This window comes from Rhipicephalus sanguineus, chromosome 4, assembly GCF_013339695.2.
Source record: "Rhipicephalus sanguineus isolate Rsan-2018 chromosome 4, BIME_Rsan_1.4, whole genome shotgun sequence".
Classification (NCBI taxonomy): domain Eukaryota; kingdom Metazoa; phylum Arthropoda; class Arachnida; order Ixodida; family Ixodidae; genus Rhipicephalus; species Rhipicephalus sanguineus.
The window spans coordinates 132,090,599-132,107,366 of NC_051179.1; positions in this window are offsets into that span (position 1 = coordinate 132,090,599).

Genomic DNA, 16,768 nt, shown 5'->3' on the forward strand with positions numbered 1-16,768 from the left:
TTTCCTAGCCTGGTATACACCAAAATTTATATGGCAAGACGTGACTGTATGGCGAACATAAATGACAGGTGGTTACATGAAAATCATGACATGCACATTCTGTACAAGACATATCATGAATGCACATCAGCGCAAGAAGATGGGGTCCGGTTTTTCTCGTAACGACGTGCACTAAACCCTGACACGAGCATTTATTTGTTCAGTTGCCTCTGTATGATGTCCCTTCTTTGTTCTTTTTCTGTTCTTGTTCTGTACCGAAAGTATCAGTGAACTGTCATATTACATAGAATATTACACTCCCTTGAATAATAGAACATCTTATATTATTGAGACAGACCTAGTAAGAGCCAAAGACGCGGGTAGAAAGTATCAAACAAGCAAGGAAGCAATCATGTAAATAAATAAATAAATAAATAAATAACTCAAGTGTAGCATTTTTATTTACCGCAACATTTCTGAGGATTCAGGTTTCTCCAAGCTTAACATTTTGTTATCGTCACGCATCATGGATTTGTGCTGGCAATCAGCAGCGTAGACTGCGTCATGGTATAAGTTTCCGCATTCGGGACAAAGACCCTAAAGTTTTGCCTCAGGGGACACATACGGTGCGAAATTTAGACCTTGAGCTAATGACGACAAAGAAAACACGAAAACATCAGGTTGAGCATAAGCACTAGTGAGTATATTGTCATTTCAGCGCCCGTAATCCTCCCAGTAAAAATATTTTAGTATACCACGTACTGCAACAAAAAAGAAACAATATATATATGATATTGGAAAGCGATCTGAATGTTCTTAAGCGCTTGCTAGGCTTGAGCAAGTTGGTTCATTGTGCAAAGAAGGCAAAACAGCGCTGAAGTTTCGACGAACCCAAAGGAAGACAGACGACGACAGGCGCTGAAAAATTGAGCGCTGTTTTCCCTTCTTTGTTCTTTAAAAATGGCCAGGCCTGCGCGGAACTCGCAGCACAGTCACAGCGAAAGCTGGAAGATCGTCCATTCTTGAGCCCGTGCTAAACTCCCTTGGGGCAACTAAGGCAAGTACACTTGCAAGGTACCCACTATGCTATAAATCGTATAAATTTTTCTGAAGCAGGGAAGTACCACCTGTACTTACTCTCGCGCGCCGGTATGTGGGTGTGTTCAATTTCAAACGCTTCTGTTTGCACGGTTCTGACACGTCACTATTGTGAATGCGGCATCAATCAGTCCTAAAGCATAGTTTTTTTCTCTCTCCTCACAGCACGCTTACCTCAGCAACCCATTTTCGGAACAACCTGCCGGATCCAGCGTGATCGCCTGGCTTGAGTACTATGACCCGAAGACAGAGTGAGTATTCACATTACTCGCCAATGTCACCTTCGGTAACCACAATTAGAGGCTAGGTATGGCAAGGAATTTAGCGTGTCGTGGCTTTCGGTAGTCTGTTTTTTTCTATTCCTTGCGATGACAAGGATACAATGACGACGGGCTTTTAAATGTGAGCACTGCAAAAGAGTAAGCTGGTTATGTAGCGAAGCGGTCCTACTCAGTAATGGGTCATCCTCTCGAGCGCCTTCTAGTGGGTCGTCCTCTTCTCTGAGAGCACGCCATTCGTGCAGAGAGTCGGCCCCGCTTTGACTGTCGCTGTTGTGCGCCGTCATCGAGTGCCCGCTAATAAACGTCTTGACAATTTGGTGGAGTGTGCTGTGCCCTTTAAACAACTACGGTCCGCATTCGATGCCCTTGGAGCTTCGATCCCGTACCGTGCCTGCTACGATGACTCAAGACGCCGCCCAGCAAACGCCTCCTCTTGCACCGGCGCCATGTCCAGGTGTCCCCCGCATCCGCGAACCTCTTTTCTTCACCGGCGGGGATGGCACCGACGTCGAGGACTGGCTCGCGATTTACGAGCGTGTGAGCGTTCCCAAGAAATGGGACGAGGCAGGCAAACTGAGCAACCTCGTTTTCTACCTCGCGGGTGTGGCAAGTCTATTTTAGAACAACCACGCATCCAATTTCGCTACGTGGTCCGCTTTCAAGGGCGCCATCATCGACGTGTTTGGCCCCCCTGCCGTTAAGAGGCTGCAAGCCGAACAGCGTTTCGTGAACGAGCCCAGCAGTCCGGCGAGTCTTTCACAAGCTACATTGAAGACGTGCTCGACTTGTGCAAGAAAGCCAACGCGACCATTTCTGAAGCCGACAAGATCCGGAACGTCCTGAAAGGCATCGTTGACGATGCCTTCACCGTGCTACTCGCCAAAAACCTTCGCACTGTGGCAGAGGTCATCACACTGTGCCAAAGCTACGAGGAGCTGCACCGGCAGCGGCTGATGACGCGTCGACCTCCATCACGCGACGCCGATCTCGCTGGCATGTCGGCCATGTTGGACCACTCCGTCTTATTCCCCGAGATCAAGTCATTCGTTCGCGAGAAAATCGCCCGCCAGTTCTCTCTACTGGCCTTCTCTCACCGCAGAATGTTGAAGAGACATCGACCACACTGCTGCCTCCCCTACGTCGGGCTATTGAGCAGGAAATCGCGGAGGTCATGCCGGAATACCACCAGCCCCCTCCGGCGCCTGCGCCGCTCAGTTACGCGCAAGTTGTAGCCAGGCCGCCCCCAGCGCTACCTGTGGTGCCCCCGCTAACTTACGCCGGATCCGTAGCCAGGCCTCAGGCCTTCGAGGCGAGTGTGTTGGCTGTGTACGCCGACGTCATCCATACGCCCCGACTGCAGTCCACCATGCAGTCGACTGCAGTCGGGGCGTATGGAAACCGATGGCGCACTTCCGACAACCGCCCGATCTGCTTAGCGTGCGGTGCGCCGGTCACGTCGCCCGCTATTGCAATCGCGTGCAGCCGCCTCGAGTCGGATCAGCCGTCACCACCCAGTCCAGCCGCCCGTATTACGACCCGCCGCCGCCTATGTCACAGAGGTCACGCCCAGGTCCATCTACCCGTCGTTCACCGTCCCCACGACGCCGCTCACTGTCACCAATGCGGCCTCGTCCGGTCGCACGAGCCCAGAAAAACTAGTCGTCGCAGTCCAAGAGGCAAGGGCTGCGACGCTATCGAACTGCCAAAGCCTTCAGCAAAGCCCATCAAACGTAGTAGACGTGTTTGTAGATGGTGTGCGCACATCGGCCCTTGTAGACACTGGAGCTGCCGTATCCGTTATGGACGCTAAATGTAGCCGACTACTACGAAAAGTGACGACGCCACTTTCCGGTCTCTCCCTCCGTACAGACAGCACCCAAAGTATTCACCCGACAGCGGTGTGCACAGCCCGTGTTATCATTCAGGACGCTGTGTACGCCGTCGAATTCATCATGATTTCTTCCTGCTCTCACGACGTCGTCCTGGGATGGGATTTTCTCGCCCGTCACGCCACCGTAATTTGTTGCGCACCAGCCGAAATAGAGCTCTCACCATTCGCAGATTTGACGCCGGTGGACAGTCCACCGGCGGCGACCAAGGTACTCGTCAAAGACGACACCACAGTTCCTGCAAACTCGTCAACGGCTGTGTCAGTCTATTGCACCGGTCTCGCCGACGCCGTTGCACTCCTTTCTCCATCTGACCGCGTTTTCACTAGGAAAGGCTTGTTGGTGCCATTTTGCGACCGTGCAAGTCATTCAGGGCGACACCGATATTTTTGTTACGAACCCATCCCCGTTCATTGTTAGGTTCGTGCGAGGGGAACGTCTCGGCAGCGCGGAAGCCCTCGAAGACGCACAAGTTATGGACGCACCGGGTGACACGCACTGCGCCAGCTCCCGTTCGCTCAGTGCTGTTTCCATATCTGATTCGTCACCTGCTGATGTATTTGGTTCCTCGATTGCTGACAACCTTACGTCGGTCGAGCGTTCCCAGCTTCTATGCCTGTTGGAAGAATTTCGCTCTTCGTTCGATGTCGCGCGAACTTCTCTCGGCCGCACGTCTGCTGTGACGCATCGCATCGGCACTGGCGCCCAACCACCACTGTGGCAACGTCCATATCGCGTGTCGCCAACAGAGCGTCGTGTGATTAACGAGCAAGTCGACGACATGCTTCGCAGCGATGTTATTCGACCCTCAAACATCCCGTGGGCGCCTCCTGTCGTCCTTGTTGCCAAGAAGGACGGCTCTGTGCGGCTCTGTGTGGACTACCGACGACTCAATAAGATCGCCCGTAAGGACGTTTATCCCCTACCCCGAATAGACGACGCCATTGACAGCCTGCAAGGAGCGGAGTTCTTTTCATCGCTCGATTTGCGCTCAGGGTACTGGCAAGTCTCTATGGCTGATGACTTTCGACCGAAGACAGCGTTTGTCACACACGACGGTTTGTACGAATTCAACGTCATGCCGTTTTGGCTGTGCAATGCGCCCGCGACCTTTGAGCGCATGATGGATACCGTTCTGCGCAACTTGAAATGGCACACGTGCCTGTGCTACCTCGACGACGTCGTTGTTTTCGCCCCGGATTTCTCAACGCATCTTCAACGCCTCCGGCAGGTTTTGACGCGTTCGAGCGACGCCGGGCTACAAGTGAATCTAAAGAAGTGCTGTTTTGCAGCACGGCAGCTGACGATACTAGGATACATCGTGTCCAAGGACGGCATCCTTCCCGATCCAGCCAAGCTTCGGGCGGTGACAGAGTTCCCCAAACCTACGTCCGTCAAAGAACTACGCAGTTTCGTAGGGCTATGCTCCTGCTTTCGGCGCTTCATCCGAAACTTCGCGACTATCATATCACCGCTGACGAAGCTCCTTGGAAGTAACGGGCCCCTCAATTCGTGGTCGTCAGAGTGCGACAACGGTTTCGCAAAGCTCCGTCGTTTGTTGACGTCTCCTCCCGTTCTACGCCACTGTGACCCAACGGCCCCAACAGAGGTGCACACGGACGCCAGCGGTGTTGGCCTTGGCGCTGTCCTTGCGCAGCGCAAACCAGGGTTCCCTGAATATGTCGTGGCATATGCAAAGCGTACGCTTACTACAGCCGAGACCAACTACCACGTCACGGAAAAAATCACAGCATATCCACGGGGTGAATGATGATGAGTGGGGCGAAGCTACGGAGGGAATCATCTGTAAACCGCGAAACTCTTCCGTGAAATGCGCCCAGTACATAATATAAAGAGTGTGAAACATCGTGTATATATTAAACATCAAACTTTTATTGTACTGTTGGTTTACGTGGTCCCTTCATTATCACTTGTGATCGGTGAAATGCAAGGAAGAAGTCCGCTCCCGAGCGAAAGAGCGCCAAGAGCGACCGCATTCCCCGCTCGCCCTGTGCGAATTAAAGGCAAGGCTAGAGGGAAGACAGGACGCGCGTTCCACGACGCGAGGTCGGTAGCATGCCCAACGAAAGCCAACGGAACGCGATCGTGCAAGTGCTCCGGCTTCGCATCGCCTCATGGTTCCATTTAGCGTCCCAAAACCAAATATATTGCTCAAGGTGTGCCTTGCGTTTTTCGTAGAAATAATTTCTTTATCATGTACATTAAGACGAAAGTTGAAAGCTCACTAGAGTGTATCGCCCGCAAAGTATGTCTTTTAGTGTGATTTAACTCTCGTACGGCAGGGTCCTCGCGCCGTTACCGGTCCACCTCGCCCGTTGACGATCGGGCGAGGTGGCTACATACAACTACTACTACTACACTTTAAGAAAAACATCTGGCGTTCTTTCGTTCTGCTTTTACAAAACATCTGGCGTCTTTCGTTGGTTTATTTCATCAATCAACGGCGTTTTGAACAAAATTTTTATTGTTTAATCACGCACAGGAGAAATCTCACCAGGCACTACCTTGGAGGTAAACAATGGCTGCTAATGGGAATGAGAGACAGAAGTCGGCTTTTAGCTAACACTTACACTTCTACTTCTACTAACGTTTCCTACTGGAACATGCCAATGGCTGCTAATGGGGAATGAGAGACAGAAGAATTCGGCTTTTAGTTAACGCGCACGCTGCGAATTTTTTATTGTTCAACAACGCACAGGAGAAATCTCCCACCGGCACCACCTTGGAGGTCAAAGCGTAAGACTTGTTACGGACTACTACGATGACGACGACTACGAGGGACGAACGGGTGCCGCCTTAAGGAGCTTCGCCCCTAAAAGAATGCCTGGCAATCATCTGGGCCCTTACGATGTTCCGACCTTATTTGTATGGTCGCCCATTTGATGTCGTCACCCACCATCATGCACTGTGCTGGTTGTCGTCATTGAAAAATCCCTCAGGCTGTCTTGCCCGTTGGGCACTTCGCCTGCAAGACTACGGCATCCGCGTGCTGTACCGCAACGGACGCCAGCATGCTGACGCCAACGCCCTGTCGCGCTCTCCCTTGCCTGACGACAATGCCCACAGCTCAGCATCTCACTTTGTCGTTTCTTCCACCGACATTCACCGACATTTGTGCTGTTCGCTACCGAACAGCGCAAAGATCAATGGATTGCCTCACTGATAGACTTGCTGACTGATCCATTGGCCACACCATCCCCTCGCGCGTTGCGTCGTCAAGCCCCCCCATTTCGCCGTTCGCGACGACCTGCTCCACCGACGCAATTACATGGGCGACGGCCGCCAGTGGCTGCTAGTGATACCCCGCAGTTTGCGTTCTGATATATGCGAGTCGTTCCACTCTTATCCGCAATGTGCACACTATGGGGTATCGAAAACCTACCACCGCATGAGCCAACGGTACTTTTGTCGAGGGATGTACCGCTACGTGCAAAAGTTCGTTCGCTCCTGCATCGATTGTCAGCGCCGCAAAACTTCAACGCACCTGTTGCCGGCAGGTCTGCAACCTCTGCCTTGCCCTGACCGACCGTTTGGGCGCGTTGGCATCGATTTGTATGGGCCACTGCCTCTGACGTCCGCTGGTAACCGCTGGGCCATCGTCGCTGTAGACCACCTCACGCGATAAGCTGAAACTGCCGCCCTCCCTGCGGCTACAGCGCGCGATGTGGCCTCCTTCCTGTTCCACCGATTTATGCTGCGTCACGGTCCACCCCAAGAGCTCCTCAGCGACCGAGGCCGTGTCTTCTTGTCGGAAGTCGTGGAAGCCATTCTCAAAGAGTGCAACGTTGTTCACCGCAAAACTACTGCTTACCACCCGCAGACGAATGGCCGCACCGAACGCATTAGCCGCATGCTCGGCGACATGCTCTCGATGTACGTCGCCGCCGACCATAAAAATTGGGATGTCATTCTGCCCTTCGTCACGTAAGCCTACAATACCGCCCCTCAGAGCACTACTGGTTTCTCACCATTTTTCCTATTGTATGGCAGGCACCCGTCGCACACAATCGACACAATCCTTCCCTACAAGCCGGATCGACCTGAATGTGCGCCTATTTCTGCCACAGCAAGAGTTGCTGAGGAGTGTCGCGAGCTCTCCAAGACCTCTTCTACGCATAACCAAGAGCGGCAGAAAAGCATTCGCGGTGACACCACCAGTTCTGCGCCCACGTTCCTTCCTGGAGCGCTGGCATGGCTCTCGGTCCCTACCACTGCAACTGGCCTCTCTTCCAAACTACTGCCCAAATACGAAGGCCCCTAGCGTGTCGTCGAACGCACGTCCCCGGTCAACTACCTGATCGAACCCATCGACCCGTCTTCGCACATGCGCCGTCGAGGGCGCGACATTGTCAACGTGGCGCGCCTGAAACCCTACCATGACCCGCTCATTGTGACAAGCTGCTAGGTCGCCAGGCGGCTCCCTTTTCGTACCCAGGGTAATTGTAGCGAAGCGCTCCTACTCAGTAATGGGTCATCCTCTCGAGCGCCTTCTAGTGGGTCGTCCTCTTCTTTGAGAGCACGCTCCTCGTGCAGAGAGTCGGCACCGCTTTGACTGTCACTGTCGTGCGCCGTTGCCGAGTGCTTGCTAATAAACGTCTTGACAGTTAGTAAACATTGGTAGAAGTCAATCAATCACGCAAACCGATATTCTCCTCGTTTCTCGCATGAAGCCCTTAACGCGACGTTCCTGGTCACTTTTGCATGTGGTGTCCAGGATGGCCGCTCCAATTCGGGGAAGTTTGTATAGGCGCTTGTTATGAGCATCTTCCTCATATGCACATTGTCGTAATCATCATCATTATCCATTTGTCTCCCCGTCCTCATCGTCGCTGTGTGTCATCATCATCGTCATTGTGTGTGCGCGCGCTTTGATTCTGGCTGCCCGTGCACTGCCGAGTGCTCGGACCTAATGAACGCCGTCCCAATCAAGACGTCACACTATGCACCCTTTTGAACTAAAAGAACACCAGGATCCACTTTGCTGCGTGCTCCCACATAGAGGACATTAGACAGCGCGAGGTGCTTTGATGCTTCCTGAACTCCTGTCTTTTGATGGCTTCGCGCTGTTCATTCTTATACGTTAATCTACCAATTTACCCTGCTTGCACTTAGCTCTTACCGTGGCAGTTTGTCGTTGAGATTAATAAGGGGAATGACTCAGTTAGTCGGTCTCATCCCCGAAGATGTGGAAACAACCGTTTAAAATTGTCCCATGCTGGAATCTTAATTTACAGCACTTTCAAGTGCGGAGTACATTAGTGGCCCGGGCTACCGGCGTCTAATATGTCATGTAGCTTGCCACGCCGCCAAAACCAACTATAGCAGAGCCATGTATACTATAGAATAGCAAGGGCACGTGAAAAGAAAGTGAGGGTGAGGAGAAATAATAAGAGGGTAAGGAGGAGGGAAAAATAAAAGCAAGCATAGTCATGTATGGCGTCACGCAGAACACAGACAAAACCATGTACGACATAGCCATGTATAGCATAATGTAGAGTATAGTACAGCAAGGGTGCGGGAAAAGGAATAAGTGAGAGCTGAGCTAGTCGCGTTGCAGGGGCCACTGTTACTGAACGTTTAAAGAAGTCCGTTTTGTTAAGTCCGAGCATGGTTGCAGAAAATAATAGGAGGAAACGCGTCGTAGGTATTCCTTACATTCATTGCGTATCTCACAGGCTAAAAAAAGTGGAAAGTAGATACGGCGTTATGTTGTTTTTACAGCTGCCAATAAGCTTGGTAAGATTTGTTCGGCTGTGCAGAGAAAGAATGAGCGAGTGATAGACAAGAAGCGGACTGATATTTGTTTTGCAGAACACACCAACACATTCACTGATTGCCATGCAGGTATGGTCGCCTCGTGCGCCACCGGTGGCGGCGCTGCGAACGGCGCTCCAGTAACCAAATACGTGGGATGCGGCTCTTGTCGTCTCCTAGGCTCTGGCTAGAACAGCAGCATTTTCGTTATAGCTCGCTCGCGTTGCACGGCGTTCCTCGACTACTAGCTGTATTTCCGTGAAGTGATAGTTCTATAGACTGTTCCCAGCATTACAGGAGGATAAGAAACGGTAACATTTAACATATATTCTATATACCCACAGCAGTCGTTGTCAGGATCATGCCCCCCAGTTAGTAGCCTACTTCACTGGGCTGGATGGCGTTGAAATAGCTCATGTAAAACCGCGAACGTCCCGCCAAGCCAGTTAACTAGTCTGCGCTGCTTTGGATGCGAAGCGCGAGTAAGTTTACGGCTTCTTCACAATAGTTAGCGTTGTGTAAACAAACTTGAGGTTGAACGAAAATTCACATTCCACTCCAAATTGTAGTCATATGTGGACATGTGTATTCAAAACGTTTGCCGACAAAATAAAATTGATAAGTTCACGGAACACCGGGTTATGGCGGACAACTAGCGTAGATTTGGTGAGCTGGATAAGCATTAAAACTTGTTACACGTACTGTCGGCTCCAAATGAAACACCAGCAGTGGTGCGCGTGGTACAGTTCGCACCCTTATGATTAGAGATCGATACAGTCGTGAGGTTTGCTGCTCGTGAGCCACATTGATGCTTTTAATCGCGCAGTGCTGCCTAATCCGGAGTGCGGGGTGATGATAGGATGGCGTATGAGCATTACGAACTATATAGTTCCTAATGCTTGGGCAAAGCGCTCCGCTGTTTGATTTGACACCGATAGTACAGCTTGGTAAACTGTAGGAAAAATTGGCGAAAGGGGCTAGGAGGAGGAGAAAGAGAGCTCTTTCCCACCGTTCTTTCGGCCCCTTTGGCTGGTGATTGCTGTTGTTTTTGCTATTCTTAAAATATTCAATAAATTGAATATTTTAAGGCGAGAGCCTTAGATTCTTCATCAAACGCGAAAATTGACCGTCGGCGTCTCGCGTCGCAGCGTCAACACGATTGATAATCACAATATGACGACAAAATATGACGTCATCATGGTACCACAGACCACCAAAATTGTTGACGTCATCATGACGCCATATAACATGGCTTCACATGGTGTCGTCATCACATGACATCGTCGCTTTGCATTGCCTCCGTGATCGGTGGACCGATCAAGGAGGCAGTGCAAAACCAGGTGATGAGTAGAGAGCTTGCGATGCTTCCGATTCTGCAGACAGTGAAAAAGCATGTTAGGTCCAGAAAGCATTCTGAGGGGGGTGGGGAGGAACAATACATCGACTGAAGAAAAAGAAAAAGGAGATAGCTTTCACCTTCCAGTCGTCTGAGGCAACTCCATAAGGGACCCTGCGAGTCCTTTCAGTACAATGGTCGCACCACGCCCTTTCAGGAGATGAGAGTGGTTTGCAGTATTATATTGCAAATACACCTTATTACGTCTTTCCGATGCGAAAGCTTTATATTTATCTACGTCAGTGTGATCACACTATATCTGTTCAGCATACTTTAAGACGATCATGAGCGAGTCAGCAAACGTCGATTTATTAACGTAGAGATCGAAATATGTTTTAGAAAAAAAATCTCTGCACAACTTGCTTATATTCGTCATCGTGCATCCCTCTTTCCCTCGTGCTCTCAACCTTTCATTTCTTGTTTAAATTTTAGGTATTTACGACGCGCGTACACAGTAGCTGCTGAAAACTTCGATCTGATGAAATGCCTGTAATGACCACCTCACTTATTTGGATGACATCACACGTCCTTTGTCATGCGGTGGAACTCCGAACAACAGACACGGAAGCCGAAGCCCAAACGCTGAGGTCAGTGATCGAGGATGGGCCCGAAAGGCATTTTGAGTGCATCGCGGCCACAGAACAAGCACGAAAGCAAATTCTCGCCATACATGGAAATGTGCGCATTGATGGCTAGCAGACTACTCAAGGAGCATTCGACACTTAACGTGCTCCTGACGGCAACTCCGCTCGATTTCGCTGGGAATTTTCCATGGACATTCAGTACAAATTGCTCTATGAACTTGCCCACTAATGTTTCAATAACTCGAGCAGGACAGACGGGCCGGCAGCGTCGAGCAGCCTTCACGTAGCGAGCGCGGCCGAGCGCGAGGAGCGGCACCCGAGGCCTCCCTCTGACGTCACAACCAATGATCTCTGGGCGAATAAAGTTTCTTTAGCTGCGGCCGCTTCAATTAGGACAGACGGGCCGCTAGGTTTACAAGAGATGAATGGAACATAAGAGATCGATATCCGGATGCTTACCTTCTAATGAATCTTCACATTGTCGAGATTGCAAGTGCAGGCCAAACTTCGATTAATGCGCAGTTTTGTACAGGCACAGGAACGAAGGAGTACCTTCAATGATATAAACATGACATATCGATATTAGTGGTAGCGCATGCGTGAGTCAACTGTCGATTAGCTTGCATAAAGAAGAAATCAAGCTTAACAGCGATCTATCACGTAGATACAACGCTTGCCGGATTGATAGGTACGCCTATTACTTAGACATGCGCAGATAAGTTTGTGCGTTCATTCCTTTGCGGGACTGTGTGCCTCTTCAATTGTTCGTCGGCGTTTGTGGGGTCTCGACTGCTTTCTTTCTTCCGTGTTTGCACGCCCTATCTTTTAGAATGAAGGGAAAGGGAAATAAGGGTGAGAAGGAGTGATGCGAGTGTGATGAGGAGCAAAATGAGGAGGTGAGAGGGTAAGAGATGGCATAGCCATGCGTAGCATAGTATAGCAGAGGGTGGGAAAGGAAACCATGAGGAGGAGGAGAGAAAAGAGGGAAGGTTAAATTATAGCCTAGCTTCGTATAGTATAGTGTGGCAAGGGGGTCTGAACGGGAAATGAAGGCGAGGAGGCATGAAGTAAGGGTGAGGAGGAAAGAAAGGAGGAGGGGGAATGGTAAACCATAACATAGCTCATTTGCATAGCAAGGTGATTGGAAAGGGAAGTGAGAATGACGAGGAGTTGGAGGGTAAGGGATAGCATACCCGTGTATATTACAGCAAGGGTGTGAGAAATGGAGCTGAAGGCGTGAATGAGAGATTGGAGGCTGACGTGGAGGGTAGGGTAGAGCATAGCAGAGCCGTGTATTGTACAGTGCAGCGAAATGTAGAATTATAAGAAAGGGTGGGCAAGGGAAGTAAGGGTCACGAGAAACGACGCGTTGCCGAAGGTTAGGCGAATCACTGCTTCGCACTGCTACAGATACTATGTTGAGTGGAACGCCATTAAATGTTTTGTATTTCTCTCGCTGTCTGCACTAATTTTACCCACATGACCTACCCAGGTGTTGTTAATAGCAAGTCAACGTAAGTCGCGTTGAAATCATGTCATAGGTGTCGGATTCATGGTGTGTGGTCATAAGAGATTGCGCGAAAATACAGTTCATTTCGGGTGAATACTCTTAGCAGAACTATTGTGTAATGCTTCTGGAATTGTTAAAAAAATTAGGTGCACGTATTAGTTTAGCAATTTCAAACATATAAATGATTTTGTTTTATTATCTAGGAAATGCGATTGCCGTTCACTCTTCGACAATTTATTAAAAATGACGGAATAACTTTCACTGCAACGCAACTGTCTGTTTCTTTTTCCTCAGGATAAGTATTGGAGTCAAAACTCTTTATGAGAAAAAATATATAAACTATGGAAGAAGGACGGATTTGCAGAAAAACGCTAAAATTTATGCGTTTATCCGGAACACGGCTCATGCCCACGTTGTATCGACCAGTTTTGAGCCTGACCCGAAAGAGATAGACCACAAGAAGGAGGAGTCCCATTATATCAAGCTTACTTACGAAGGGGGCCTCGCTCTCATGAGTATTACTCACGTAAGTGATCTGTAATCTTTTCAGAAACTCAAGTTGTTTCAGGCAGTGAGAGGGTAACCTCTGCAATGAACTATTTTACAGCGAAAACTGTTGTGAGATCAGAAGGGCCGTTTTTGGCGCCGTAGTTGTCCGCCACCGCCGCCGCCACCGGTGTCCGTAACCACTATCGCTCGAAATAAGAAAAAAAAACGAAATAAGACAAAATTTCCAGGATGGAACGAGGTTAGAACCTGAGCCCTCTGCGTGGGAGCCCAGTGTTCTGCCACAGAGCCATGACGGTGCTTGAAACTGCCTTGCGAAAAGACCCCATACAGGCTTCATGCCGGGAAGGAACCCCATTAACATATGTAATGTAGCGTGGTAGAATAGTTAAATAACAACCAAGTGTCACACAACGCAAATTCTGTAACCAGGCGTCACACAATTCGAATTGCGCAACGAGTGGATTGTTGAATGCTTCCAACCCATTACGAAGGGCTCTGCCATAACTCTTCATCGTCGTTAGCCACAGTATCAACAAAGTGCACATAATGCCTTACAGGTGTTTAGCAGGTACCACTGTTCATCCCAGAATGACGAAAAGTGGCTAGTGGCTTCTTCCGTACTTCAGCAAAATTCTGATTTATAGCGAAGTGGGTTCCTAACAGGTGCACTTCTATTGGTTGCCAAGGAAGCCCATTAGGCTTGCATGATCCATTTCCTCAGGGTCTCAATAAAGTTAATTCTCTCTATCTATCTCTTTCTCGCGTTAGCGTATGTTATAAAGCGTGGTGGGAGAGTGTAATAACGACCGGGCGTGAGACATTGCGAATCACGTAACTAGTGGGTCCTTTAAAGCTTCCAACCGATTACAAAAGGCTCAGTCATAATTCTTCATCGTCATCAGCCGTCGCATCAAGAAACTGCACATAATGCGTTACAGATGGTATCTCGCTTCTCCGCAGAATGACGAGTAATGTTGTGGTAGGTGCTTTCCAACTTCACAAAATTTATGATTTGTGGCGCACTGGGTACGTTGCCAGTGTAGTTGGATTAGTAGCCACAAGAGAGTTCTAGAAACGGGCTTCGAAATGCCGCTCTTCGAGCTTTCGCTGTGACTGTGCTGCGCTTTCCGCGCAGGCCTGGCGTTTTTTAAAGACGATAGTCTTTCTTGGGGAACTTAAACGCAGAAATTTTGGTCTGTCTTTCTGTCTGTCCTTCTGTCTATCTCTCTGTTTGTCGGCACGTCCCTCGATTCAGCCACCCGGCCAAAGTTGAACCACTTGCACAAGGGCCAGCCATCGTGAACGGCTCACTTGGTTCATACTTGTGTACATGGTTGACCAAAAAGCAAACATTACGCATATCTGAGGCGCAACATCACTAGGTAAGTATTATGTGGTGTGTTCCTTTAATAGAAAATACATAGATACGTAATTCTAGAGACCCTAGTTTCTTAAGCTGCGCTGAAAATGCGACTGCGCCGAAACTTGGCTTCCTCCGTGCCCTCTGCGCGAGCTCATTGTTGTGTTTCGGTTTCAGTTCAGTATTGCACTGTACGAGTGCCATGGGGCGCCGCTCTGGCATTCCTGCTTTACCCAGGCGACGTGAATATAAAAGAGTGTGTGGAGAGTACTCGTTGAGTTCGGACGTTTCTTCTGCTTCGGCGCTTCGCGCCAAACCGCGTGTTCGGGCTGGCTGGTGTCCCCGCCGGTCGCGTTGGTCACCGCCGGTCTTGCCTGCTGCTGCGCCGGGACTACCAGCCCGCAACACAGCATTCACGTTTCCCGACGTATTGCCAGATGGCGTTCATATCTCACGCAGCGCCTCTTCTATCGTCTTTAGACGACATTTGCAGCGAAGCACGCAGATACGCGGCCAATTTTTTCCTGCCCCTGTCAAAGCCTTCGTTTCGTTAGTGCTTGTAAAGGAGGTCAGATGAAATATTCCCGGAACTCAGGTAAATTAGCGCATAAATAGATGCCACGTTTATTGGAAGAAGGGCAAGGCTCTTGGCGGCTGTGAGACTTAGATAAAAAAGGCCTCGGGATTGTGAGCCATATGAATGCATTGTGCACGCTAGAAGTAAAAGGTAAGTGCTGAAGGAAAATGCTGTCTGGAAAGGCGACGATTTCAAATTTGCCGAAGTTAATTGCCACGCAAATGCTTCGGCACTCGCGGAACGCGAGTTTTCTTTGGCAATTCGAGACAAGGTTGAAGGCAAGGAATATGGTAGACGCTGTGCCAATGCCGCGGATAAGACGCATTGTCAACTTCTTTACTTTGTTCATTTAATCATTTTATTACTCTAAGCGCCAACGGCCATTACAGTAGGAGAGGGTATACCCGAGTAAAGAAAGAAGGTACAATGTCAGCCAAAGAGACAATCGAACACAGTCACCAATTATTCAATCCCATTTTGTTCTCTCCATTTCTCTCTTTCCTTATATTCTGTACTTTACTCTCTACCCTCCTAAAGGCGGCCGCCCATTTCCTATCCCCCTGTCTGATCTTTTTCTTTTCTATTTACTTTCCTTGCTGTCCTGTCTCCCATTCCCTTGAGTTACCTCCCAGTTTTCGTAGGTGGCCTGGGTTAATCTTGTGTGCTATATCCAGCCTTGATTATATTATATTGGGTTACGGCAGCTATGTATAGCCTGAGTCTGCTTGTGTTACCCATGCATTCTAGCTTGTTGGGTTCGATGGTGGGTGGCTACCATAGCTGCTGAGTAAGGAAACTATAATGGACACTCCTTTCCCCCATTTTCTCATCGATTTCTCAAGAGAGTGCGCACCGAAGTGACAGCAAACTCTGTAACGTAGCGCAAAGATAGCTTTCCACGTGATCCACAGTGAGCAAACCAACATTCTAGTGGGACGTGTTTCAACTTTTCTTACGCCTAAATGAATTGAACAACAACCAGGACCAGGGTATAAAATCACTAAAATGTCAAGCGGAGATCTACTTCTCGAAATCTCCAGCAAAGCCGAACATGAGGAACTCCCTAGCCTCGAGAGATTTGGAGCCTTCCCATAAGTGTGACTTATCACAAATCAATAAATACGGTCCGTAGAGTAGTGACAGCTGATGACCTGATAACAGGGAGTTAGGAAGAACTATTGGACGGTCTGAAGGAACAAAATGTGGTGTAGAGATGGCAAAGAAATGCCAACTAAACACCTGATCATCACATGTGGATTAAGCAGGCTCTCAAAACACATTGAAACAAGTTACATCAAAATCCGTGTCAGAGCATACATACCAAATCCTAGACGGTGCTTCAAGTGCCAGAGATATGGCCATGTATCTATGAGCTGCCGAGGACGGCCAACGCGTCCAAAGTGTGGTTAGCACCCTCACTCCTCTGACGGCTGCAACGACACCCAGTTGTGCTACAAAACCCAGCTGGGCTAGAACTGCACCCAGTCGCTGCAGTTCTAGCCCAGCGGGAAGCGTCGGGAGAAGAGCGGCCAATTGCCTTCGCCTCTAGAAGCCTGGCCGCAGCTGAGCAAAACTACAGCCAGCCTTAGCAGTTCTGTTCGGAGTAAGACGGTTCAGGCAGTACCTTTGGGGGCAGCTATTCGAGATATCAACCGATCACAAGCCAGTTTCGTACCTTTTCACGGCAAATGGGTCAATTATAGTTTTTCTCACCTCGAATACTCCGCTGGGCACTCTTCCTTCCGGGTCATAATTGCGTGTTGAAGTAAACACGTGGTGCCCACATTTCCCACGCCGATGCACTGAGCC